This window comes from Sorex fumeus, unplaced genomic scaffold (assembly GCF_029834395.1).
Source record: "Sorex fumeus unplaced genomic scaffold, SorFum_2.1 ptg000032l, whole genome shotgun sequence".
Taxonomy (NCBI): Eukaryota; Metazoa; Chordata; class Mammalia; order Eulipotyphla; family Soricidae; genus Sorex; species Sorex fumeus.
In genome coordinates, this window is record NW_026606089.1 from 6,074,873 (window position 1) to 6,100,736 (window position 25,864).

The following is a 25,864-nucleotide window of genomic DNA, read 5'->3' on the forward strand; positions in this document are numbered from 1 at the left end:
AGAGAAACTGAGAAATTCTACATGGAGCTGGAGAAGTTCTATAAAGAAGATTACACCTTCTACAAGTTCATTGTCAGTGATTTAAATGCCAAGATAGGACCAAGAAGATCAGTCGATGAACTCCACATTGGGACTCATGGCCTGGAATGGAACGAACAGGGTGACAGACTGTCTGAGTTCATCATGTCAACCAAAACCTTCCATGGTAACTCACAGTACCAAAAGGATGAATCTAAACGTTGGACATGGGAGTCTCCCAATGGAGGGTTCCACAATGAAATAGACCATATCATATTCAATCCGCGGTTTTGCCTAACCGATGTTGCTGTTGTCCCAAAATTCCAAACGGGATCAGACCACTGTCTTCTTCGTGCAAAATTCTACCTCACAGAACGAGGAGAAAGGAACGCAAGGTTTAAGAAGAGGACTCCCAGAACAACCACCAACTGGGAGCTCTTTGGCTCTGTTGCGGCAACATGGGAAGATGCCGTCATTGACAACATTGATGAGGAATACGATCGAATGATTCAACACTTCCATGATTGTGCAAAGAATGCCAAGAGAGAGATAACCACAAAAACCGGTCTTTCCTCGAATACTCTTGAACTTATTCATCAACGTGGCTTGACACATGCCTCTGGCAACCACAAGTTGAAGAGAAGTGAAGAGAAGCCATCAAAGATGACCTCAAAAACAGGAGAGCAGCAGTACTGGTAGATGCGGCAGAAGCTGGGAAAAGCATTCGTAATGCCCGCCTGTCCTTCACCAACTAGAAAACCAAGATGACTGCCCTCCAACATCATGATGGATCTATCACATCTTCCAGAAGGGCAATGGAGAAGATTATTCATGACTTCTACTCAGATCTCTTTAATAGCCACATCCACTTGCCCACATACCACATACCACATGATGAATATGTCTTTCCCAAAGTTCTCCCTTCCGAAATCCAACATGCCATCTCGTCAGTAAAGAAACAAAGAGCACCTGGCCCAGACAAGATCAGACCTGATCACCTGAAGAACTTACCATCAGTACTCATCAATATATTGGCTCGGCTCTTCACACGCTACCTGTCTGAATACAAGGTTCCATCCCAATGGAAAACCAGCAGGACTGTACTACTAAACAAGAAAAGAGACATCCACGACATTGGCAACTATCGCCCAATCTGCCTATTGTCTGTCATCTACAAACTATTCACTTGAGTCATCCTGAATAGGATTAGCAGAACACTAGATGAAGGACAACCATGTGAACAAGCTGGATTCCGAGAAGGATTCAGTACCATCGACCATATCCACATGATTACTAAGCTCATTGAGGTTTCTCGGGAGTTCAAGATGCCGCTCTGTCTAATGTTCATTGATTTAAAGAAGGCCTTTGATTCTGTTGAGAAGGAAGCGGTTATGGAAGCCCTAGCCAATCAGGGCATAAAAACTCAATACATCAGGATCCTTCGTGAGTTCTCTTGCAGATTCACTACCAAGATCTCACCATTCTACAAAGAAGTAATCATCCATATCAAGAGAGGGGTTTGGCAGGGTGATACCATTTCACCAAAACTCTTCAGTGCCACCCGCGAGAATATCATGCGATGACTGCTATGGGAAAGCATGGGAGTGAAGATAGATGGTCGGTAACTATACCACCTCCTCTTTGCTGATGACATCGTTCAAATAACACCAAACATCAGCCAAGCAGTACAAATGCTGAACAACTTTGACCATGAATGTGGAAAGTTCAGACTACAGCTGAATCTTACGAAGACAATGTTTATGAGAAACAGCCTTGTTCCTGACGCTCCATTCGCTCTCAACGGAACCACCATCTCCAAATGCAACAGTTATATATACCTAGGTCGAGAAATCAACATGATGAATGACCTGGCACCTGGGTTGCGCAGGAGGAAGAGAGCGGCTTGGAATGCCTTCAAGAGCATTGAAGAAATAACTAAAAGGACAAAGAACCAGCAGCTACGAGCACATCTCTTTGATTCCACTGTTCTTCCTGCATTAACATATGCCTCGGAGACCTGGACCCTACGAAAACGGGATGAGAACGCTATTCAGGTCTCTCAAAGAGGAATCGAAAGAACAATGCTTGGAATACCACGATCCACTCAAATGAGAGATAGAATCCGGAGTTCTGATCTTCGTCAACGCTCAAGAATCAGGGACGCTGTCTCATTTCCCAAGACATCAAAAATCAGATGGGCTGGACATGTAATGAGGTTTACAGACAACTGCTGGACTAGAGCCATTACTGATTGGATTCCACTGGACATCAAAAGATGCCCACCTATAAGATGGTCAGACTTCTTCGTCAAGACCCTAAATGATCGGTTTGAGGCTCTGCATGTTCCTAGAACGAACAGATACCATTGGGCTATGCTAGCACGCAACCAGGATGAATGGAGATGTAACTGGCACCTGCTCGAATAAATCGATGAATAACGGGAATTAAGTGATTAAGTGATTAAGTGATATACAAGTATAATTTTTAAAATAATCAATTTCAGTTACTATAAAATGCTTATTATATTTTATAATTGTAATGTTTTCCTGCTAAGATTACATGGATGTGAACATTTATGTCTATTTTTCTACATATCTAATTGTTTACTTTAATAACAATTCTTAAAAGCTAACTTACTTATGACCGGATATGTAGCTCAGGACAAAAGAACTTGTCTTGCATGTATGAAACTTTGGTTTCTATTCTTTACACTATGGAAACAAAAGAAAAATCATTAACTGTGGTTGGAAATATGCCTCGGTGGTAAAATATTTGCCTCACATTTCTGAGGTTATGGGTTTGATCCCTGAATTTCCATCTACACACACAAAAGCTAACTTACAACAAAGTATTTCACTGGAGACCTAACTGGGCCCACTCAAGAAAATCGATGAAGAACGTGAGGACAGTGACAGTGACAGTGACTTAAAGAACATTCAACTGCTTTAAACTATATATTGCGTAACTATTATAGAGATTTAACTCTCAATAAAATAACTTGAAAAGGTCTATTTTCTAGCATCTTTGCTAGGAAGAGATATTACCTGATTTTTAAATATTTGTATTTTGGGGGGAAATTTTAATTTCTCATTTTAATTTGTGCTCTTTGTCTACTAGTGAGCTTGAAAATTGATCTTGTGTGGGACTACATGGAAAATATTATGCTAAGCGAAGTCAGAAAGAGAGGGACAGACATAGAAAGATTGCATTCATCTAGGTAACATAAAGTAACAAAATAAGAGACAAACACCCAAGAACAGCTGTGATAAATACCAGGTTGTTCACTCCATGGCTTAGAGGCCAGCTGCACTGTCAAGGGGTAAAGGCAGCGCAGATAGAGAAGGGAGCACCCAATAAAGGGTGCTGGGAAGATCTGCCCTGGATGGGAGATGCCTGCTGAAAGTAGTCTATGGACTGAAGAGGATTGCCACCCAATGTCTCTTCTGCAGACCACAGCACCCAAAGGGAGAGATAGAACAAAAAGGACTGCCCTACCAAAGAGGCGGTGTGGGATGGGGGATGGGGGGTGGGAAGGATACTGGGATAGGTGGGGCTGGAGATTGGGCACTGGTCATGGGACGGGTACTCTATCATTGTATAACTGAAACCCAAGCACAACAACTTGTAAGTCTACAACTGTACCTCATGGTGTTTCACTAATAAAAAAAAACAAAACAAAAATTAAAAAAAGGAAATTGCTCTTGTGTTTACTAGTCATTTACACTTCTTTCAATACAGATTATATGATCATGGTTTATGCTTATTTTTACTATTGAAGTTGAATAGCTAAATACTGATTTATTTCACAGCACTAATTTATTAAAAACATTCATCCTTGGCCTGTCATATTAATTGCCATTATTTGTTGGTTTTGCTTGTTTTTTGATCACTTAAATTGGTTTTGGTCCTTTTCTTTCAGATTGAAAAATTTTGACACAAATGAGCATATGTTTTTCTTTATCTTCTAAAGTTTTAAACTGAGAACAACTGTTTGTTTTGTACAAAAAAGATACCTGTGCATTTACTGTTTCTTCTCATTTTATTTACGTTTTAACACGTCTCGACTCATCTACATCTTATCATAGTAAGTGTTTTCATATTGAAAGAAACCACCATTTTTTTCAATCATAGCACTGTAGCACTGTCCTCCCACGGTTCATCCATTTGCTTGAGCGGGAAGAAGTTAACATCTTACAACAAATTGTGAGACATATTATCAATGGTTTTGGCCTATTGAATAGGTCATGGGTAGCTTGCCAGGCTTTTGCTATGTGGACGAGATACTCTGGGTAGCTTGCCGGACAGAGGAATAGGAATCAGGATTGGCCTCCTGCAAGGCAAATGCCCTACCCGCTGTGTTGTAAACGTTATCTAAAATATACTAGTAATACCAAATGTTGTTTCTTTAACAGTACAATATAAAATATTATTTCGTAATTTTCTTGATTTGTTAACGAAATATGTACGCTCTTGAGTATAATGGGAGTATTTTTCTAACACAGGAGTCTGAGGAAGGTGAAACTGTTATAACCGTCTTGTTGGATTCCATCTTCCTAGCCTGCTTCATTCTACCCCACTCTCTATCCAATCCGGTCTTCTTCTTGGGAATCTGAACTCCTGATTGGCTAGCCTCTACCTTTCAACTGTCTACTTTATGACATCATTCTCCCACCAAACCAGCCACCAACTTGTAGAATCTTGGGGGCCCCATGCAGTTGTTTGTAAAAAATTTGAATCATCCTGGCAAGTGACGAGTGACCAATGACCAATCAAGAGTGAGCAGTCGTCCGTACTGAACACTTGCGGTCTTAAACCGCTTCAGTGTTCAGACGCACTCACGTACGGTCTCCTCTTCTCGTCTACCTTTCATTGGTATTTCCTCTTCTCTGACCATGTCAGGTAAGGAATAATACTTTTCAAAGCTTTTCATTAGATTTATCATCCCTAAACTTAGCATTCAAGGAAAAACAGCACGTAGTAATGAAAGAAAGTATTCAAGTAGAATTTTATAAGCCTCATTTTAGCTTGACTTTGACATTTGCTGTGTGATTTTAGACATTTGTTTACTTTCTCTGACATACAAAGTGTTTTTCCTCATTGATTACATTATATTTTAGACATATTTAGGAGCTCAAATACACACACACACACACACACACACATATATATATATTTATATATGAGGGTTGATTCTCTGCGTTTCTTTTTCCGTTTAATAGTTAATTTTACATGATATCCATTGAAAACAAGTAAATCAGAGACAGTATTTATACAGAAACAGAAAATACAGATGCTGTGGAAAACTGTTAATATGTACTAGCATGTGTTCTCTGTAATGGTATCTCCACTTGTATTTATAATTCAGTATTTTAAATATAGTGATATTACAAAGTAATAATAATTGATCTTTGAGTTTTCTATTTAAACCGGTAATAAGAAAATATGGGGCATGGGGAAGGTGTGGAGTGCTGAGCGGTAGGGAGACAAGCCCTCAAAGGTAAGAAAGTTTGGGATCACTTTCATCAAACATTGAGCAATCGAAACCAAGACGATATGAGAGAGAAAAAAATAGGAAATAAAGAAAGAAGGAAAGAAAGAAAGACAGACAGACAGACAGAGAGAGAGAGAGAGAAAGAAAGAAAGAAAGAAAGAAAGAAAGAAAGAGAGAGAGAAAGAAAGAGAGAGAGAAAGAAAGAATAGGGACAGCAATTATCAAGGAAGGGGAAAAGATTTGGACAAAACTTTGAAGAGAACCAAGACTTAAAATCAAAAAAGAAAGAATATGTATTAAATATGCTGAGATATATCCACTGAGAGCAAGATAAAGCAATTTATTTCAATAAATGCCAGGACTAGAAAGTATACTATGCCTTGAATAGGGTTCCAGTAGGAAAAGCAGTTTATCAGAAAGCCATCCTTGCTGGCTTTTTTCCTGATTATCTCTGAGAACACAGTAGTTGGAACTTGAGTATAAACATGCTTCAGAAATGATGCTCCCCATAAATAGCTAATAGTGCTCATCTAGGGTGGTGGAAGACACAGAATCTTCAATGTTTTTATTACGTTCTGGTTTTTAAGTACATGTACGCGCTGCCTGTTAAAATAAAAAAAAATGGTATATTCTAACTTGAATCAGGAGATTTGATTCATTTGTGTGGTAAGTAGGTTCCAGGTTAAAGCTGCTTGTCATCTTTACAAATATTATTTCATGTGATTTCTTTCTTCCTAACATGAGAGTACTTTGATAATAGTCAACTTTTGTTTTTAGATCCTAAGAGGAAATAGAAAAATCAAGTCTCACATGACTAATTACACATTTTTGTCATATTTGTGAATTCTGAGTTTTCTTACATTAAAGATATTTTATTGGATTTTGGTGCTCATTTATTAAATATTGAGAAGAAAGTTTTCCTGGTTGATAAGATAATTCTAATCTAGGGGTTGAAAGTAATTTTGCAATATTTTGTGATCACTTTATAAACGGTCATTTCTGTTTCTTGTGTGATCAAGTGAAATCCTCTGCTATGTTTTACACGTGTTGTTTGCTGGTTAATATTCAATGGTACAGATGAGAATAATTTTTTTGTATTTTCAAAGTTTCTTTCTGTATTTTACTCATTTAAAACATTTCTTGTCTATGAAATAGAATCATGTTTATTCCTATTTTCTTTCTTTTTCATGTTTATTTTCCTATTTACCATGTAGTTACTGGTAAATCCTTTCTCTTTAATGGACTGGTTAAGTGTGCACTCAAAAATCACCTTCTATTCCATTTTTTGGCTAGCAGTTTTTTCTACAATAGAATACCGTCTTCATATGGTATACGTGGAACAATTTATTAATAACCTTATTAGACTGTTTTATTTGCTTTTTTTTGGGGAACCCATCTACTGTTATTCAAGGCTTACTCTTTGGTCTGTTCTCCATAACATACTGTACTATGCTGCTTACTAGAGAGCCCAGATTTCATTAATATCTATATACTTCTTTTTCAGTTCTGTGATACTTATTTTTCATGATGTTTTCTTTACACTTCCTCCTATGTAAATCACATGATAGGAAAATTATATTTGTGTATGCATTATTATTCTTATTGTTATGTGTACCTACATTGTTGATATACAACTTAAGACACAGAATTTAAATAACGTTTTCCTTCCAAAAATATTTCTTGGGAAAAACTCAAGTAGTCATTTTTGAAGTGGATCAAAAATCAGGGTAACCTTCAATGCATCAACAAGGTTAAGTCGTATGTGAACCGTAAGTAACAGGTACTCATGGCACAAGTCAAATGGAAACCTGATGATTACAGTGATAATAGTTGTAAAGACCCCAAATGCCTATATTAATGTAAGGTATCTTCCTTCTGGTTTCTGGCCTTGTAGTGATCATGCAGGGTCCTGGCCAAAAGTCCACATGCTTTAGGTTGCTTAACCTGGAAATTCATAAGGGATAGAGAGAGATAGTACTTGAGGGAATAAGGCACTTGCCTTGTACACAGCCAATTCAGTTGAATCTCTGTCACAGCATACACTCTCCTGAATGTTTTACGGGGTCACTCCCAAGTGTAGAGCCAGGAAAAGCCCAAGATCACTGTCAGTTTTTGGTCCAAACTCTATACCACCCCACGCCCAATAAGAATTATTGGAATATATGAAATCTCTTTGCCTTCTCTGGGCCTCAGGTTTCTTTTTGTTGAGAAAATGTTACCCATTCTCTTAGACTTCCTAGTTTGAAAAAGCTTCCATTCTAAGAAATAGCATATGAGTTAATAGGATAGCAAGATACAGGCATTACTAGGGTAAGGAGAAAGTATCTGTAAGCAAGAAATCCAGGTACAGACACGATCACCTGGTTCTTCTACAGTTCTCTGTACACTTTGGGATCACGATACCAAATACACAAAGTGCCAAAAGTTTCCAGGCTTTGAATCACCCCAAATTGTTGGAATTTTGGAAACTCAGTTGACTGTTGGTACTAGAAGCATCTCGATGGCTTAAATTTTAAGTTCATATTGTTCCTCTCAGCGTTGAAGAAGATTATTAGTCTCACAGATTTTGTTCATCACCCACTTGTTCCTTACAGAAAATTTTCAAAATCCATCTCTATTGGGAAATGCACATGCTCTGCAGCTTTCCCATCCCGTGGTGAACGATGCAGCTTCCCTAACAGGAAGTGTCTGCAACTACTCCAGATAATCTGCTCCAGCTGGTAGTTCTGCTTGGCTCCTGCCCTCAGCCTCTGGCACCTCTTTCCATCCACTGATGGGTAGTGCCTATCTTTACCAACATTTCAGCACAACAATGCTATCTGGATTGGTTCACCAGAGTCATATATCCACCTCAGCTCCTTCCTACTGGAGTGTTTTGGAATGGGATATTGCAGGAAGTGCTGAAGAGAAGTCTTCCATGGGAGACTTTTCTGTGACTGTCCTTGACCAAGACACCGCTGTCTTTCCATGTCTATGGCAGCTCGCTATGAGAAAATCTTAGATACCAACAACACGGTGTCTGTGTACCCATCACTTTCTGCCAGTCTTGTTGAGAGAACACCGTCTCAGGTTCCACATCAGAGTCAATGCCTGTCACTTCCCTACGAGGAAGGAAGCCAGGTGTATTACTATCATCAAGGAATTCTGGGAACTTTCCTTTCTGGCCTGCAGTCCTATGACTCCATGTCATACACAGGGTAAAAGGGCTCTGCCCCACAAACTTACAGCAACTCATCGCGAGAAATGGTTATGTTTCTTAAGGAGGTCCAGCCCCCAAATAACCAACCACCAGGCTTCTCCTCTGGAATCGACTTCTCTCTGTCTGCTCAACCCATCACAGAATCGAGTTATCAAGTTGAGTACACTAAGAAAAGGGAAAGAAATGTAAACAATTGGGGTCAAAAGAGAGGAAAACTGTCCATAGTTCGGTGGTATTTAAATACACTGAGATTTTTAAATTTAAAAAAAAACTCAGTTCATGTTTACTCCCCTCACTCATTTTACAGCCTGTTATGTTCACACTCAACATAAGAGCTCCTAATGGAGATTGGAAGGTATGATAGTATAATGGACATCTAGCTTTCATATCATGAAACTTTAGGAGCACACAAAAGGATTCCACATTTTTCCCTAGTTGTTTCATTTATTTTTTAATTTTTATTAGTTAAACATCATGAGGCACAGTTGTAGACTTACAAAACATTGTGCTTGGATTTCATTTATACAATGATGGAGTACCTATCCCTCCACCAGTTCCCATTCTCCACCACCATGGATCCCAGTATTCCTCAGACCACCAATACCCCCCATGCCACCCAGCCTGCCACATTTTTCACTGTTCTATGTCAGCAGTCCTCCAGAATTACCACACTAAAAGTAAAATACATGTCTTAAACTAGTATTTTTTTATTTTTTACGAAGTTTCAGAACTCTTATTGTAATGGTACCACTTTAACTTTCCCTTCCATTAATGAACAGCAAGGTTCTGAATAAACTTGTGGTTCAGAGATTCTGTCTCAAATCATCAAACCTAGCATCTGTACTTCAGAACAAATATCATGCTGAAGTAAAGCTTCATTCATACTCTTATTCTATGATATTAACGTCCTTTTATTTTTCCATGATAGTGAATAAGGTAAAGGTAAAGGCCCTCCCATTGATCGTCGATTTGCTCGAGCGGTCCCAGTAACGTCTCCATTGGAGACTTTGTTGTTACTGTGTCTGGCATATCGAATACTCTCGGTAGCTTGCCGGGCTCTCCGAGAGGGGCGGAGGAATCGAACTCGGGTCGGCCATGTTGGCCGCTTGTAAGGCAAACGCCCTACCCGCTGTGCTATCGCTCGAGAGTAAAATTCATTACAATGTTAAGCTCTGTATGGCACTCATTAGTTTAAAAATCTCTAATATTTTTTTTAAAAGCTTTTGTTTGGAAGAGTTTGAATCTGTGTCATAGCCCAAAGTGCTCAGGTATTACTCCTGGGTCTTTGCTAGGGATTACTGCTGATGATGCTTAGGAGATCATATGATATGAAAGATCAAACAGAGGTCAGCTCTGCGCAGGGCCAGTGCCTTACCAAATGGACTATCCTTCTGTCCCATGTCTCTTAGTTTTAAATGCAGTTTACACAGAAACTCTTTCAAATACAAATAAAACTAAAAACAGCAGCAACACATGACAAACAGGAAGAACTACAACATTTACCTCCAATCCTTGAGCACAGGGCCTTGTCCATTATCCGTAGAATACCCAGTAACAATGCCTTGCCTATTGCTGGTAGGTGCATAGTTGTTGCAAATATATGTTAACAGGAACATATATTTAATTAACTCTGCTTGGTACCAGTAACTACTTTGTTGTAAATGGGGGGGAAAAGAACGCAGTTTCTGACTGACCTGAGACTAACCAGTTAATAGATTTTCCCAGGAAAGGGTACTTGACTGGCTGGGAACAGAAAAACGTGAAAAGTGTTTTGCTACCTTTAATGTGGAAATTGATCCCAGTAATCTCTTAAAAAAAACAAGCTTCAACTCTCGAAGGAATGCTGTATTCACTGATGAAAGAATGTTGGGAGAAAAGTCTGAAATGATGGGAAAAGAGACAATAAGTGCAAAAGGAAGGGCTTGAAATTTGGGTTCCTCTGAAAACAAAGCTTGAAACAACAAGCTCTGGTGGGAACATGATCTACTGCGAAAGGGATCTGAGGAGGAAAAGAGTGATATCAGCAATGTGAACAAGGGAAATCCAAGTTAAGGAAGACTTTTAGCTAGCTGACTACCCCATGGGCAACATGGTTCCATGATGACCAGAAATTACCAATTAATTTACTTTAATTTTCTTTCTTTTATATGGTCAATTACAACATGTATTCTGTGTCTTCTTCAAACAGAATTTGGAGTATTCATTTCATTCTCAATATTCTGTTCATTGTGGTAAGCATCTTTAACAACTGCTGGATAACAGAATTATTTGATCAGACTTATTTTTTACTTTAATGTTTAGTTGAGATTACTGAATATTAGGTCTAAAGTGAAGTTTGTTTTGATTGGTAGAATTAGAGTAGCGAGGAGTAGGGATGGAATTAGAGTTTATGGGGTACCACATTCAGTTCCTAATAAAATAAGTAAAGGACAGTGTCCCAAATAGACTATTGAAAAAGATATTCATCTCCATTTAACCTGTAAATTCAGCATTTTCTGTATTTAATTAAAAATGAAAGAATGTTCCTATATTTGGTCTTTTAAAGACATTCCAGATTGGTTAAGGAAACAAACACTGCATATGAAATCATAACAACGTAACCATAAAAATCTGATTACTACTTAAATTTCCAAGAATGTCAGTGCTAAGAATTATTTCCCTGGATCTCCTTAGTGTACATGATAGTCATATGAATACACCTGTGTGGATATATCACTGGTATCTAATTTAGAGAATAGATATATAGTGATTAGATCACATAACTGAGTGTGATCTCAACTTTTCTACACACTCCCATGCCCCACACACCCAAAGACTTGTACTAATCCTTATAGATCCATGACTTTTCCTCCTCCCCTCTCCCAGACTCTTTTAAAATTTCTTTTCAAGTACTAATGTAATGTGCTTTAGAAAATATTGAGTTAAACTTAATTGTTGTCATTTAGCTTTTAGATAGAGAACCAAGAAAATCTTATTAAAAGCGTATTTTTGTATTCTTTGAAAATGGTAATAAGAACATTATCCTTGAGTCCATCAATAGACATTATATAAAGTATTTTGTGAGGAATTCCCTGTACAAATCAATACTCGAAGAAATAAATGACTTCTCTGAATGAGAATGAACTGGGACATTTCAAAGTATCAATCAGTGAGTCAAAGATGAATCATAGCATCATATAGCTAAAAATGATCTTGATGTAATCTAGTGAACACCATTACATTTTTTCTTATACCAGATTGTAGCACTTTTAATTTTTTAAATTATTATCCATTTATTTTTATCAGTGAAACACCATGAGGTACAGTTGCAGACTTACATACCTTTGTGCTTGGGTTTCAGTTATACAAGTATCAAGTACCAATCCCTCCACCAGTGCCCATTCTCCACCACCAAGGAACCCAGTGACCCTCCCACCCCCCAACTCCCCCACTCTGCCCCAACTCAGGGCATACCCTTTTGCTTTTCCTTTACTTTAGGGTGCTGTGGTTTGCAATGAAGGTCAATATCATTGCATTTTCAAAGAAGAAAATATACCCCTAGATGTTCAAGACACTGCTAGTCTCCTGGGCTTCTTCCCAGCATGTACCCTGCTCCACGCCCGCCCTTTGGAAATAAGCTGGGAAGGAAAACTGGATGTTCCTTTCCTCACACTGACCTGAAAGACTCTTGATGATTCTCAGCCACATCAACTATTTCATTTGTTTCCTGATATCACCTCCTGTCTTTTTTTTTCTTTTTTATTAGTGAAACACCATGAGGTACAGTTGTAGATTTACAAATTTTTGTGCTTGGATCTCGGTCATACCACGATCAAATACCCATCCCTCCACCAGTGCCCATTTTCCACCACCAGGATAATATCCCTCCCCCCCCCATCCTCCCATCCCCCCATCTCCCCCTGCCACTGTGGCAGGGCATTCCCCCCTGTTCTCTCTCTCCTCCTGGGCGCAGTGATCAGCCAAAGAGGCATTGAGTGGCGAACATGTTCAGTCCAGTCTACTTTCAACCTGCATCTCCCCTCCTGGGAGGATCCTCCAAACACCCTCCACTTGGTGTTCCCCTTTCTATCTGAATTGTCCTTTCCCCTAGAATACCCAGCTGGCCTCTAAGTTATGGAGTAATTCTCCTGGTGTTGCTCTCAGCTATTCTTGGGTATTAATCTCATATTTTATTATTTTATATCCCCCAGATGAATGCTATCTTTCTATGTCTATCCCTCTCTTTCTGACTCATTTCGCTTAGCATGATACTTTCCATATTGTACCACTTGTCCAGGTGGGTTGGAGGACCCGAGCGGAGTCTTTTATTTTTTTTTAAAAATATTTGATTTGTTTCTGGAATAGAAAGAAAAAAACTAAATTGACTAATAAAACAAAAGCAAAATCAAACCTTTACACTCTGACATCAGAATAGTCCTTACAAGAGGGGAAGTAAAAGACTGAAATGGGTCGGGGAGTGTTGTTAGTTGGTTGTGGACAGTAGCTGGATATTTGACAGTGCATGGAGCATGAAGACAGAGTTGCTGAGATGAGGAAGTCTGTACTTGAAGCGAATACACTTTGTAAACTAGTCATCACAATTATATGTCCATATGAAATTTATCTACATATGCTTTGTGCCTCCCTTGCATTTATGTGTTATGCATGCCTTTATCCAGGGCTCAGAAATGCATCTGAGGGCATTCGGAAAATTAGATGAGGCCCATGTAGGGGGAGAGAATTAGTAAATAATTGGAGGAGGAAGAAATATGAGTTGGAGCTTACGAGATGTGTAAGAGGAATATATAGATATGTATGTATGTGTAAATACACATATATATGCATAAAAATATATATGGGTGGGAGTGATAGCATAGTGGGTAAGTTTGCCTTGCACACTCAACCTGGGTTTGATTCCTAGGCTCCTCTCAGAGAGCCCGGCAAGCTACTGAGAGTAACCTTCCCGCATGGCAAAGCCTGGCAAGCTACATGTGATGTATTCCCTGAGTTTTTGTTAATAGCTTCCGTTTTTTAGAAAGCATCATAATAAATTATATTATTTAAAAATAAATAAGTTGGGTTTGTAAGTGGATTCTGTATGTTTGGAACCTGGGATGTATTTTCCTATGTAAGCTACATTAAACATGATATTTATAATAGAAATCCCATCTGCAGTACTATTCACAATAGCCAGAAGAAACTATGGTATGCCTACACAATTGAATACTACGCAGTTGGCAGGAAACTGACATCATGAAATTTGCTTATAAATGGATGTACAGGCAAGAATATCATGCCCAATGAAATCAGTCACAAGGAAAGGGGTATAGTGATAGGACTACCCCTTTTTTGGATATAATAAACCAGAATATGAGACAAATACCCAAGGATAGCAGAAATACAGGCCAGGAGACTTGGTCAATCTTTGGACGCTTGCCACGAGTGCTGAAGGCGGGCATTTGGAATAAAGAAGGGACAGTTATGACAATGATAGTTGGAAGTGATTACTCTGGGTGAGAACTGAGTGCTGAAAGTAGGTAAAGGAATAAACGTGAGAAACTCTCAATATCTGTATTACAATCCATAATGCCCAAAGGATGAGAGAGAGAGAGAGAGATAGAGAGAAAGAGGTGCCTGCCACAGTGTAGAGATAGCAGGCTGTCAGGGGGGGAGGGGTTTGAGGTTGGGAGAGGGAGTGGTGGGAGAGAAACTGGGGACATTAGCAATGGAACTGTATACTAGTGGAGGTTGGGTGTTGAAATATCCTATGAATGAAACTGAATCATGAAAAGCTTTGTAATGTGTGTCTCCTGCAGATTCAATACAAAAACATGATATTTAGTTTCTACCACCATGACTAACCTATGAGTTTGCTGAAATTTATTTTTATCACCTTGGCTGGTCTCATTACATGGGTGCCTGTGTGGTAATTTTTTTTTATTTTATATAGACTGAAGATACAAAACTAATAGGGTTGGGACTTATGGTGGAAGGGGAGAAGAGCACAAAAACCCTGTTGACCACAGCTCAGCAGGGTCAGCTAGCTTTCGTGATGACAGAACTCCTTCACTGATTTCCTCTTTTTAATGTGGAAAACTGAAAAGACTTTGCAGGCTGTCAGTGGGTTGTCCGCTCCAGTTCACACTATTTTCTTTTCAATCAGAATTGTTTAAAGATTATTTGAAAAATTTGGAGCTTAATGATTTGTTCTCATATATTTCCACTACATGGTGTCAGTGGGCATTGATCCAGGAAGGCCAGCATGAAAAAGTTGAGTTGTATGTCTTAACCACCAATGCCAACACTACTGTAAGTATGGAACCCAAAGTACAATAGTTAAACTTCAAAATGTGTTTGTCAAGGAAATAGGTGGGAATGCAGGGTGAAATGGGTCATTTGTTGGTGGAGGGTTGCAGACACTGGTAGTGTAATTAGAATTGGAATATTATATGACAAAACTCCATTATAAATGATTTTGAAAATCAAAATTGCCTAAATTTAAAAAAAGAGAAGTCAACTTATGTCTATATTTCAAGAAAGCTTGTCTTAGCAAATTTTGGCAGGGAGACCATACTTGGTAGAGAGAGGGAGAAAGAAAGGGACAGTTGACAGTTGGGAAGAGAAGCCTGGATATCATGGAAGAGATGAAAGCTGATCTTAGAAGATTTGGAGCCATCAGAGTTTAGAGAGTTAAATGGTGAGACCATTGCAGTTTAGATAGTTAAATAGAGAGATTGGTTTCAGTCATCAGCAGTGTATACATAGAAAGAGCTCACAGATATTCAGGCTATATTACCTAACAAGGGGAGCGTTTTTTTCCTGAAGCACTATGTAAGGATAATATTTTGCCAGGAAGAATGATAAGAAGTTGGTTCTCTTTCACAGATTAATACATTAGAGATGAAAACTTTTATACAAAGGAATCTATCATCTTGTCCTGTTGCTCTGTTTTCTTGTCATCATTCCATTCTCCCCCACAACCCTACCTAAACAGGGCTCTCGACATTTCTCAGCAGTGTCACCACATAGCCCCAGAGCATGTGTTAACTGCTGGTAGCTCACAGCCCTCATGTTTGTCCCCCATCCAAGCCAGAGCCATCCTTCTGAAACCAAGGATATTTGCTGAAAGCCCGTTCTTCCTTGAAGTGGCAGTCATGGTTTACCTCTTCTTAATCATTTTGTTTACAAATTTAGATGAATGTCACTATAATAGTGACAGGGATTTTCCAAACTAAGAAAAACATAAACATTTCCCTTTCCCCGAAGAAATTTGGGCTAGTTATTTTCTATCCACTGCTAATAATATGTGATAATTAGGAAACAGAACTGAAGTAAAAACAGGTACATTTGTCAATTTGGTGCCATGACTAGTCAGTCTGAGTATAAGTATGTATTTCTAGAAAAAAAAGCAGAAGAAAAGGAGTTGGTTGCTAGCAAAGAATGCCAAATCTCTGCCAAGAACTCCTTTGAAAATAAGAATTGTGACTATGGAAGGAACATAATTGCAACTCAATGCCTCTTTTGTAGACCACAACACCCAAAAGGAGAGAGAGAACAAAAGGGAATGCCTGCCACAGTAGCAGGGTGGGAATGGGGGGATCAGTGTGGGAGGAATACTGGAATCCATGGTGGTTGAAAATGGGGACTGGTGGAGTAATGGGCATTTGATCAATGTATAATCGAAACCCAAGATCAAAAATTTGTAAATGTAGAACTGTACCTCATGGTGTTTCACTAATAAAAATTTTAAAAAAATAAAATAAAATAAAAATTGTTTTGTCTGCCAGAGATCAGCAGATGGGAACCTGAGTGAAGATAAAAGATTAAATTAAGATTAAATTGGTTGACTTCTATTTTTCCTTGAGTACATTAATTTGATTTTGGAGTCAATTTATATGACAGTTCATCAAGGCACAGAAATTTTAACACTTCTCTTGTTTAAAAGTATAGTGATACACCATGTCTGTATCTCACATTATTTTTATTTTTGATAGTTTGACACAAAAGATACGTCAAAATCATAGATAAATGAAAATTATTTAAATACTTTTTGATTATTTAAAATTACTTTATAGAATTATATTATAGAATTTCATAAATTTTCGGATTATGCAGAGTCAATGTACATGTATCATACTACACTCACTACTGAAAGGCCTACTCTGTCATTCACCGTTGTTCAGTTTTTCCACTTTGATTACACCTTTCCATCTGGAAACTAAATAGTCTCATAGTTCTAAAGTTTGTTTTTATTGCTTTGAAAGATCAGAATTATGCAATTTTCAACATTGGATGAAACTAGAGGATATCATGCATGTAAAGTTAGCCTTAAGGAAAGGAACAGATACAGAGAGATTTTTCTCATATGTGGATTTTAAAGACACAGAGCAAGGTAGCAACAAAGGTTCAAGAGCAATGTAAGGGGAGAACTGATCCACACAATTGACTCAGGGGATTGGGAGTGAGGGATTCTGGGGTTTTGGGGGGAGAGGGAGGGTTTTTTCTTTGAGAGAATGAGGAGTGTCATGTTGGAATTATGTGTATGAGAAACCATTATTAATTGAATTATACATCATAGAATATAAATAATGTTTTAGACGTTTGTCTGTCTCATTTTATTCTATTAATTAGATTTCTCCATATGCCACATATGCATGAACTTGTATGATGCCTATCTTTCTCTGCCTGGTTTATGTCACTAAACATAATATCCTCATGTTATCCATTTTTATACAAATAATAAGAAGATTTCACTTCAAACAACTGAGTAGTATTCCATTGCTTTACCACCTTTCATTTTCAAAATTTGTGGTTTAAAAGATACAAACATTGGTTTTAACAATGCTCTGGTGTTTTAAAATTTTTAGTTTAGGGAAGCAAAATAGATTTTACTGAAAAACACTTAGAAACTTGTGAAACAGGTGTAGGGTGGAATGGAATATATGTTCAAGGAGAACACTTGTTTAACAAAGCAAGCAAAGAGAGACATAGAGAAAGGAAGCACGGTATTTCTTCAAGGGAGAACACAAGCTTGAGGACCAAGCCCACTCTTGTAGTTTAGGAATAAGAACTTGGAGTGGTATGAACTTAACTTGTGCACTTTACGGGAGAACCTGAGTGAAACTATTAGAAGTATGTTCAGGAGCATGATAAACTGGAGTCTGCACTTGGAGGGAGGAGGGTAGAGATTTCTTTGGGGAGATCCGGACTATGGAGAACAGTAATATTATAACATTAATGATAGTATCGTACCGTGGGATTCCAATAAAATCTTTAACAGTGGCGTCAGATATGATAACATTCTTAGGTATTTGGATTTCCTGTGGAAACAACGGGAAAGCTGAGTTTATGCACTGGATGCCTCAGCCTGAAACAAGGTCAACAAGTCATGAATGAAAAATTTCAAGTTAGATGGATCAAGGATTCTGATCCCAGTGGAAGGCTAGCTTTCGGGTGGACAATTTCCACTGATGGCCTGATGTAGATTCTGATCCTCGGACATGTAACAGAAAGGAGGTAGTGACAGGTATCCTCAGAAGTGAAGCCTCTGAGACAGAATTCATTCATGCCCACTTATGGGTTATCAATGTTTGCTCATGGCTGCTACCCTTATAACATGTCATCCAATGGTTTTGTGGTTTCAATTTACTGTGTAAATGTAAAGATGAAGTTTCTAAATGGAAGGTAAAAATCTGAGGCCCTCAAGATGATGAATTATGGGGATGCGGGGCGGGGGAGCTGGAGCTATACAGCATGTAGGGCATTTACCTTGCACACGGCCTACCCAGGTTAGATTGCCAGCATCCTGTATGTTCCCCCCCAAGCACCGTGAGGTGTAATTCCTGAGTGCAGAACCAGGAGTAAACCCTGTGCATCGCCAGGTGTGACCCAAAAACACACACAAAAAAAGATGATGACTTGCCTTTAGATATTTTGAAGTCAAGTAGAAACAGCCAGAAATCTCCCCAGAAAAGAGTTCTCCTGGGTCGAAAACATCATCACCTCTAGCGTGAGAAGATCCAGAAAATAAGGTTTCCATTTTATGCCAAGTTAAAGCAAGCCAGACATGATCTTGGAAAGTTTGTCAAAGGAAAGCATGGCTATAGGAAGGATAAGGTGACAACTGAGGCTTAGAGGTAAAATATACAAGAGAAGCAAAGGTCAAGAAGCAGGCGGTACAGTGGCGACAAGGTATACTAAGAAGAGCATTTTTTAAAAAATAAAATGCAATGACACATCAAATAAGACCTTTTTAAATGTTTCAGAACAGGGATATAACTCAGTGATAGAGCATTTGCCTTCCATTGTATGATGATCTGGGATTGATACTTAGCATTGCAAACAGCGTTATTTTTTAATTTTTAATTTCTTTCTTGCTTGTTTCCTGGCTTGCTTGCTTTTTTGTTTTTTGGATCGCACCTGGCTATGTATAGTGGTTATTTTTTATTTTTAAAAAGACTTATAATTTTACCTTTTTACCTGTGGTTTAAAAGGAAATCTAAAATATATTAGAGTAAATATATGTGAGGAAGAATAAAATTCACAGGAACTACTTAGTGTTCTTAATGATACAGGAATCAGAATTTTGAGGTTAATTGTATGGGTATTGCATAAATAATTTTTCCCCATTACGTGGGCTCTCTTTTTATCATGGGCACCATTTTTTCAAAGTTGCAGAAACTTCTTAGTTTAATGTAGTCTCATTTGTTTATCTTCACTTCCTCTTCCTTGGTCAGTGGTTTTTCATTCTAGAAGTTTCCATTAGCTTGAATGTCATGAAGGGATCTTCCCACATTTTTCTCCATATATCTTAAGAATTCAGGTATGATATTGAGGTCTTTAATACATTTGATCTGACTTTGTGCCTGGCACTATAAAGAGGTCTGAGTTCATTTTTTTTTTTTGCATGTTGCTGTCCAGTTTTCCCAGCACCAGTTGCTGAAGAGAGTTCCTAGCTCAACTTCATATTTCTTGAGCCGTTATGAAAGATTCGGTAATAATAATCTGAGGGCCAGCGTCAGGATATTTGACTATATTCCATTGTTCTGAGGCCTGTCTTTATATGAATGTCATGATATTTTGATTACTACAACTCTGTAGTAGGGTTTGAAGTTGGGGAAGGTGTTCCCTTCTTCTTTTTACCAAAGATTGCTTTAGCTCTTCATGGGAGTATGTGGTTGTGTATGAGTTTCAAGAGTGTTTAATCAATTTCTTTGAAAAATATCATGGGTATCCTTATAGAATGTGCATTAAATCTTTATAGAGCTTTGGGGTGTATTGCCATTTTGACAGTACTAAATCTCTCAATCTATGAGCATGGGATGTGATTCCATTTCCTCATATACTCTCTTTTTTCGTGAAGTAGTGTTTTGTAGGTTTTTTTTTTTTGTATAGTTCCTTAACCTTTTTAGTTGATTCTAATATACTCGATTTTCTGAGGTATTATTGTGAATGGGATTGTTTTTCTCTATCTCTTTTTTTCTCTTTCATTTGAAATATATGGGAAAGCCATGGAGTACCAGATATTGATTTTGTAATATGCTACTTTACTAAACAAATCTATTGTTCCCAGGTGCTTTTTTGTAGATTCTTTGGGATTTTCTAAGTATAGTATCATGTCGTCTCCAAATAGTAAAAGCTTGAGTTCTTCCTTTTTTATCTGGATGCCCTTGATATCTTTTTTTTTTTAACCGAAATCATATGGCAAGTACTTCAAGTACTATGTTGAATAGGAGTGGTGAGAGTGGGTAACTTGTTTTGTGCCTGATTATATTCTGGGATTCTAGCTCATTGATTTCTGCTCCAAGCCTTTAGTTTTTCCCCATTGAGAATAACGCTTGCTTTGGGTTTGTGGTAATTTGCTTTGACTAGATTGAGGAAAGTACTTTCAACTCCCATTTTGTTGAGAGTTTTTCATCATGAATAGGTGCTGGATGTCATCAAATGCTTTATCTACATATATTGATATGATCATATGACTATCTTTATTTCATTGAGATGGTGTATTCTGTTGATTGACTAGAGAATGTTAAGCCATCCTTGCATCCCCAAGATAAACCTACTTGGTCATAGTGTGTGATCTTTTGTTGAGTTACTGGATTCTCTTTGCTGGTATTTTCTTGAGAATCTGTGTATCTGTATTCATCAAGGAAATAGGTCTGTAATTTTCTTTTTTTGTGGTGTCTCTGTCTGTTTTGAGTATTAGGGTGATCTTTGCCTCATAGAAACTATTTGGGAGTATTTATGATTCTTCAATTTCCTGGAAAATCTTGAAAAATGTTGGCAGCATTTCCTCTTTAAAGGTTTGAATTATTTCACTATTGAATCCATCTGGGCCAGGGATTCTGTTTGGGGGGGATACTTTTGACCATCATTTCAATTTCCTTGGTATTGATAGGTTCAAGTATTCCAAATCTTCTTGGTTCAACGTTGGGAGGCAATTGGAATCCAAAAATTTATCAATTTATTCAAGATTCTCTCATTTCCTGCTGCAAAGTTTATCAATATAATCTCTGATGATCCTATGGATTTCTGTAGTTTCTATTAGGATATGCCCATTTGCATTTCTGATTTGATTTATTAGAATTCTTTCTCTTTGTTAATTTGAGAGGCTTCTCGTGGTTTATTGATCTTATTTATTTTCTCAAAAAACCAGCTTTTGCTCTTATTGGTCTTTTGGATTGTATTTTGGGATTCTAGCTCATTGACGTCTGGTACAAGTTTTATTATTTCCTTCCTCCAGCCTAGTTTGGACTACTTTTGTTGGTCATTTTCCAAAATCTTGAGCTCTAATTAATTCATGTAGATCCTCTCTTTCTTCCTGATGAATTCTGGCAGAGCTATACTCTTTCCTATTAACACTGCTTTTGCTGTGTCCCACAAGTTCTGGTAGCTCGTGTACTCATTCTCATTTGTTTCTGGAAACTTTTTATTTCCTCTTTGATTTCTTCTCTAAGCCAACAGTTGTTCATTACTTCCCTTAAAGAAAATATTTCCTTGCTGAGCTTTAGTCTGTTTGATCTATTGAGAAGTGACAAAGTAGTGTTGAAATCTCCAACTAGTATAGTGTTGCTATCAATGTTTTTCTTTAAGTCAATTAGAAGTTGTTTTTAAGTATTTTGCTGGTCTGTCATGAGGAGAATCTACATTGAGGAGGGTGAGTTTTTTCTGATGTACAGATCCCATGATCATGAAGAAATGACCTTCACTGTCTCTTATAACCTACAGCCTGAAGTCCATGTGGTCTGATACTAGTATGGCCACTCCAGCTTTGTGGAGGTGTTCTTTTCTTTCTTGAAGAATTGTTTTCCAGCCTTTGAATTTGAGCCCATGGTTGCTTTGATTGTTCAGAAGTGTTTCTTCAGGCAGCAGAATGTTGGGTTCAGTTTTATAATTCATCTTCCCATTCTGTGCCTCTGAATTGGCACATTTAGTCCATTGACATTGAGAGAGATTGTTGTGATGGGGATTTGTGCTATCTTTATGTAGAATTTTTGTACTTGTGGGGATTGTCTTAGCTTAAAGTAGCCCTGTTAATTCTTCTTGCAACAACAATATGGAACACTTTACAAGTTTGCATGTCATCTCTGTGCAAGGACAATGCTAATCTATGTATCATTTCAATTTTAGTATATATGTCATCAAATATAGTATGAGTTAATTTTTCCATATTTTTCTCTACTTATTAATTTGAGGGTTGTCCTTACTCACTCCTATGGCAGACAGTGATTCATAAGCAAGGTATGTATTTCAAAGCAGCTTGAATAGATAGATTTAGAACTTTAATGTCCCAGAAAGAAAAATATGGTTTTTACCATATTATCTTTTTCCATACCCAAGGCATCAGTTTTACAAAATAATTCTTTTGGAAGATAGTATATGAGTCTTGTTTAATGCCCTTCCCTGAAACCTTCATTAAGACCATTAAACTAGAGCCTTTTGCTGTTCTCACCTCAGTCCCTTGTACATCTCCAGGAAAAGGTGGATGGTGTTGTCTGCAATTTGACCACCTTGAATGTAAGTCGGATTTTTCTCCTGAATGAAGAGGTGAGGAGCATATTGATGATTTCATTCCACCTTATTACAAGTTCAACTTGAACGGAAGGTGAGACTCATGAGGCTCCTGTAAAGGACAGAAAAAAGGGTCTCAGTGAAGTTTAATGGCCAACACATATTAGCAACACAGATGACTCAAAGTAGCCTGTGTGCATCTTTTTGTATAGTGAGTTTCATATCTACTGATAGTGATTCTCAGTCATGACACACAGGCAAAACAGACCTGTAATTAAAAATCTAGTTCTCTGAGCAGAGTGGGGTCTCTGAGGTGATTGAGCAAGTGTATAGTAATTTATTACTAAGCACATAAGTAGTTTGAATGATGTGTACTTTTCGATCTAAAATTAATTCCAAATATGTCTAAAATTACAGTGTCCTGACCCCGCACCTGGCTTTCCTCACCTGGGCACCTTGGAGGGGACGGGGTGAGTTTCCCTCACCTCCTGATTAGAGCCCCGGTAGCTGATGAACTCTGCTACCAGCTATAGGTACGCTTAAGACCACTCTCCCCAAGCGTGAAGCAGCCTCATGCATGAAGGAATTGGAAGCAGAACCTGTGTAAACACACAAAAAATAAAAGGCCGGTGGTCTGGCCATTTCCCCACTCCACGAAGGTCAATGGCGATGGTCAGGAGATAGAAGGAAATGGGGGCCAGGCTGGTTGTTCCTAGCAGCAGGTTATTACATGGAAGAGATGTATGACATGGAGGCCTCAGGAATCCTCAAGCACGTGCGCGCACTGTGAGCCCGGAAGTTCCCCTTATATAGATCATAGAACCTCTAAAAGGCGCATTACAGTGAATTCATAAAAGGAGTTACAGAAAGAACATTGAGGCAGCAATCCATACGTTGTTTCTTTACATCCACATTGTTTCCTTACATCAGCAGGCCAGTAATACTGGCCTCTAGAAAGAAGATACAAAGCCAAACTGAAACCTTTCACAAGCAATTTCACAAGCTGCAACCACCTTGATTTGCATCCCAAAGACCAGCCTGGCTAGAGCTGGGAATCTACATCCCAAAGATCAGTCCTGACTAGCACCTGAGATCTACAGATCTAAGACCAGCTAGGTTTCTGAGAGAAAAGGCAAACTGTCTCAATATACTGAAATCATTTACTGAAGGCAGTTTGAAGGGGAGAAACAGTCTCATCCAAGCTAGTCAGGACACACAGGAAAACAGCTTCTAGGAGGTGTTTCTCCTCTCCTTGTCCAACCAACATATAAGCATATATAATATTAATCATTTTGTATGAACACAGTAAGAAATGCATTGAGCTTATAGAATTGCTCTTCTAGGGCCATTTCAATCTCAGACTGCAGTGCTCAGGCCAGATATCTTTCCTATTCCTAGCAGCAGGGCCCCTAATGTCGTCGTTACTTTTGGATCATGACATCATTTGCCTATGATCCATCTCTTAACTTATAGTTAAGAATCGTGGCACCTTGGCCTGGCCCATCACGATGCCAGGGTAGCACATAACTTACCGGCTTGCCCTTGTTCCATCCAGTCCCACGTCGGGACCCTGCCCTTGGGGTACTAGGAAGTGAGGGCAACTGAGGCTTAAGTTGAGAAGGCAGATGCCCAGGAGTGAATAATATTCAAAGCCAATCAATTTCTAAGTTACAAAGCATATTAAGTAATTGTCTTCCTGTACCAATACAAAAGGACATTGCATTAAGGTAAACTGCTCAAAACACACAAGGAGACGGAGGAAGGCAATATTAACTTACAGTATAGCTTCAGTGTCTAAGAAGGAGGAGACCTTACAAATTGGTTGGGGAAGAGAGCATAGAAGTGGTTACAGACAGACAAAGTAATGGGAGTGTCTCGGGAGCACTGTGATGGGTGCAATTTGATAAACCTAAGCTCCGTATACTCCAACAGAACCCAGGTGTATGGGAACAGGGGATGAGATCTCCAAAGCTGCTCAGATCAAGACTGGACCCCCTCCATCAAGATCCACCATCTTCTAGTAGCTAAATGTTACAACCACGAACTGCCCCTGGAGCCATGTCATCCCATCAATGGCCAAGATCAAGAGACTGGATATTGTTGATAAGATAATAACTCTTATTGTTCAGTTCTCACTCTCAGAGAACCTGGTAGGCTTCTGCGAGTATCATGCCTGCATGGCAGAGTCTGTGTTTCTGGTCACTGTTTCTTTTGAGGTACAGAAGCTGCTTAATTTAAGATAGTCCCCTTTGTTTATCTCTGTTTCCAGTTGCTTGGCAAGTGGCGTGTTATCTTTGAAGATACCTTTAACTTCAATGTCGTGGAGGGATATGCCGAATTTGTATACAATGTACATGAGGGATTCTGGTCTGATTTTGAGGACTTTGACGCATTTTTATCTGACTTTTGTGCATGGTCTTAGGTAGAGGTCTGAGCCATTTTTTTTCCATGTAGCTGTCCAGTTTTTTCTGCACCGTTTGTTGAAGAGGACTCTCTTGCTCCACTTCACATTTCTTGCTCCCTTATCAAAGATTAGATGATTATATATTTGAGGGTGTGTGTCAGTATATTCAATCCTTTTCCAATGGTCTGCGGCTCTGCCTTTGTTCCAGTACCATGCTGTTCTCATTATTATCACTTCATAGTAGAGTTTGAGGTTGGGGAAGGTGATGCCTCCATCGTTTTTTCCCCAAGAATTGCTTTAGCTATTCGTGGGCGTTTGTTGTTCCATTCGAATTTCAGGAGTGCTTGATCAATTTCTTTGAAGAATGTCATGGGTATCTTTATAGGGATCACCTTGAATTTGTACAATGCTTTGGGGAGTATTGCCATTTTGACAATGTTAATTCTTCCATTCCATAAGCAGGAGATATGTTTCCATTTCCTCGTGTCCTTTGTTATTTCCTGTTGTATAGGTCCTTTACCTCCTTAGGTTAGCAGATTCCAAGGTTCTTGATTTTTCTGAGGCACGATTGTGAATGGAATTGTTTTTTCATGTCACTTTCTTCTCTCTCATTATTTGCATATAAAAAAGCCATAGACTTTTGGGTATTGGTTTTATAGCCTGCAATTTTACTATGAAAGTCTATTGTTTCTAGGAACTTTTTTGGTAGAGGTTTTAGTATTCTTTAAATAGAGTATGATATCTGCTGTGAATAGTGAGAGCT

General features: G+C 38.4%; 1 pseudogene; it reads right to left on the reverse strand.

Annotated features, from left to right (window-relative positions):
- Positions 1 to 22,236: 22,236 nt before the first annotated feature.
- On the reverse strand, positions 22,237 to 22,335 carry LOC130025813 (uncharacterized; annotated as a pseudogene).
- Between the last annotated feature and the right edge of the window lie 3,529 nt (positions 22,336 to 25,864).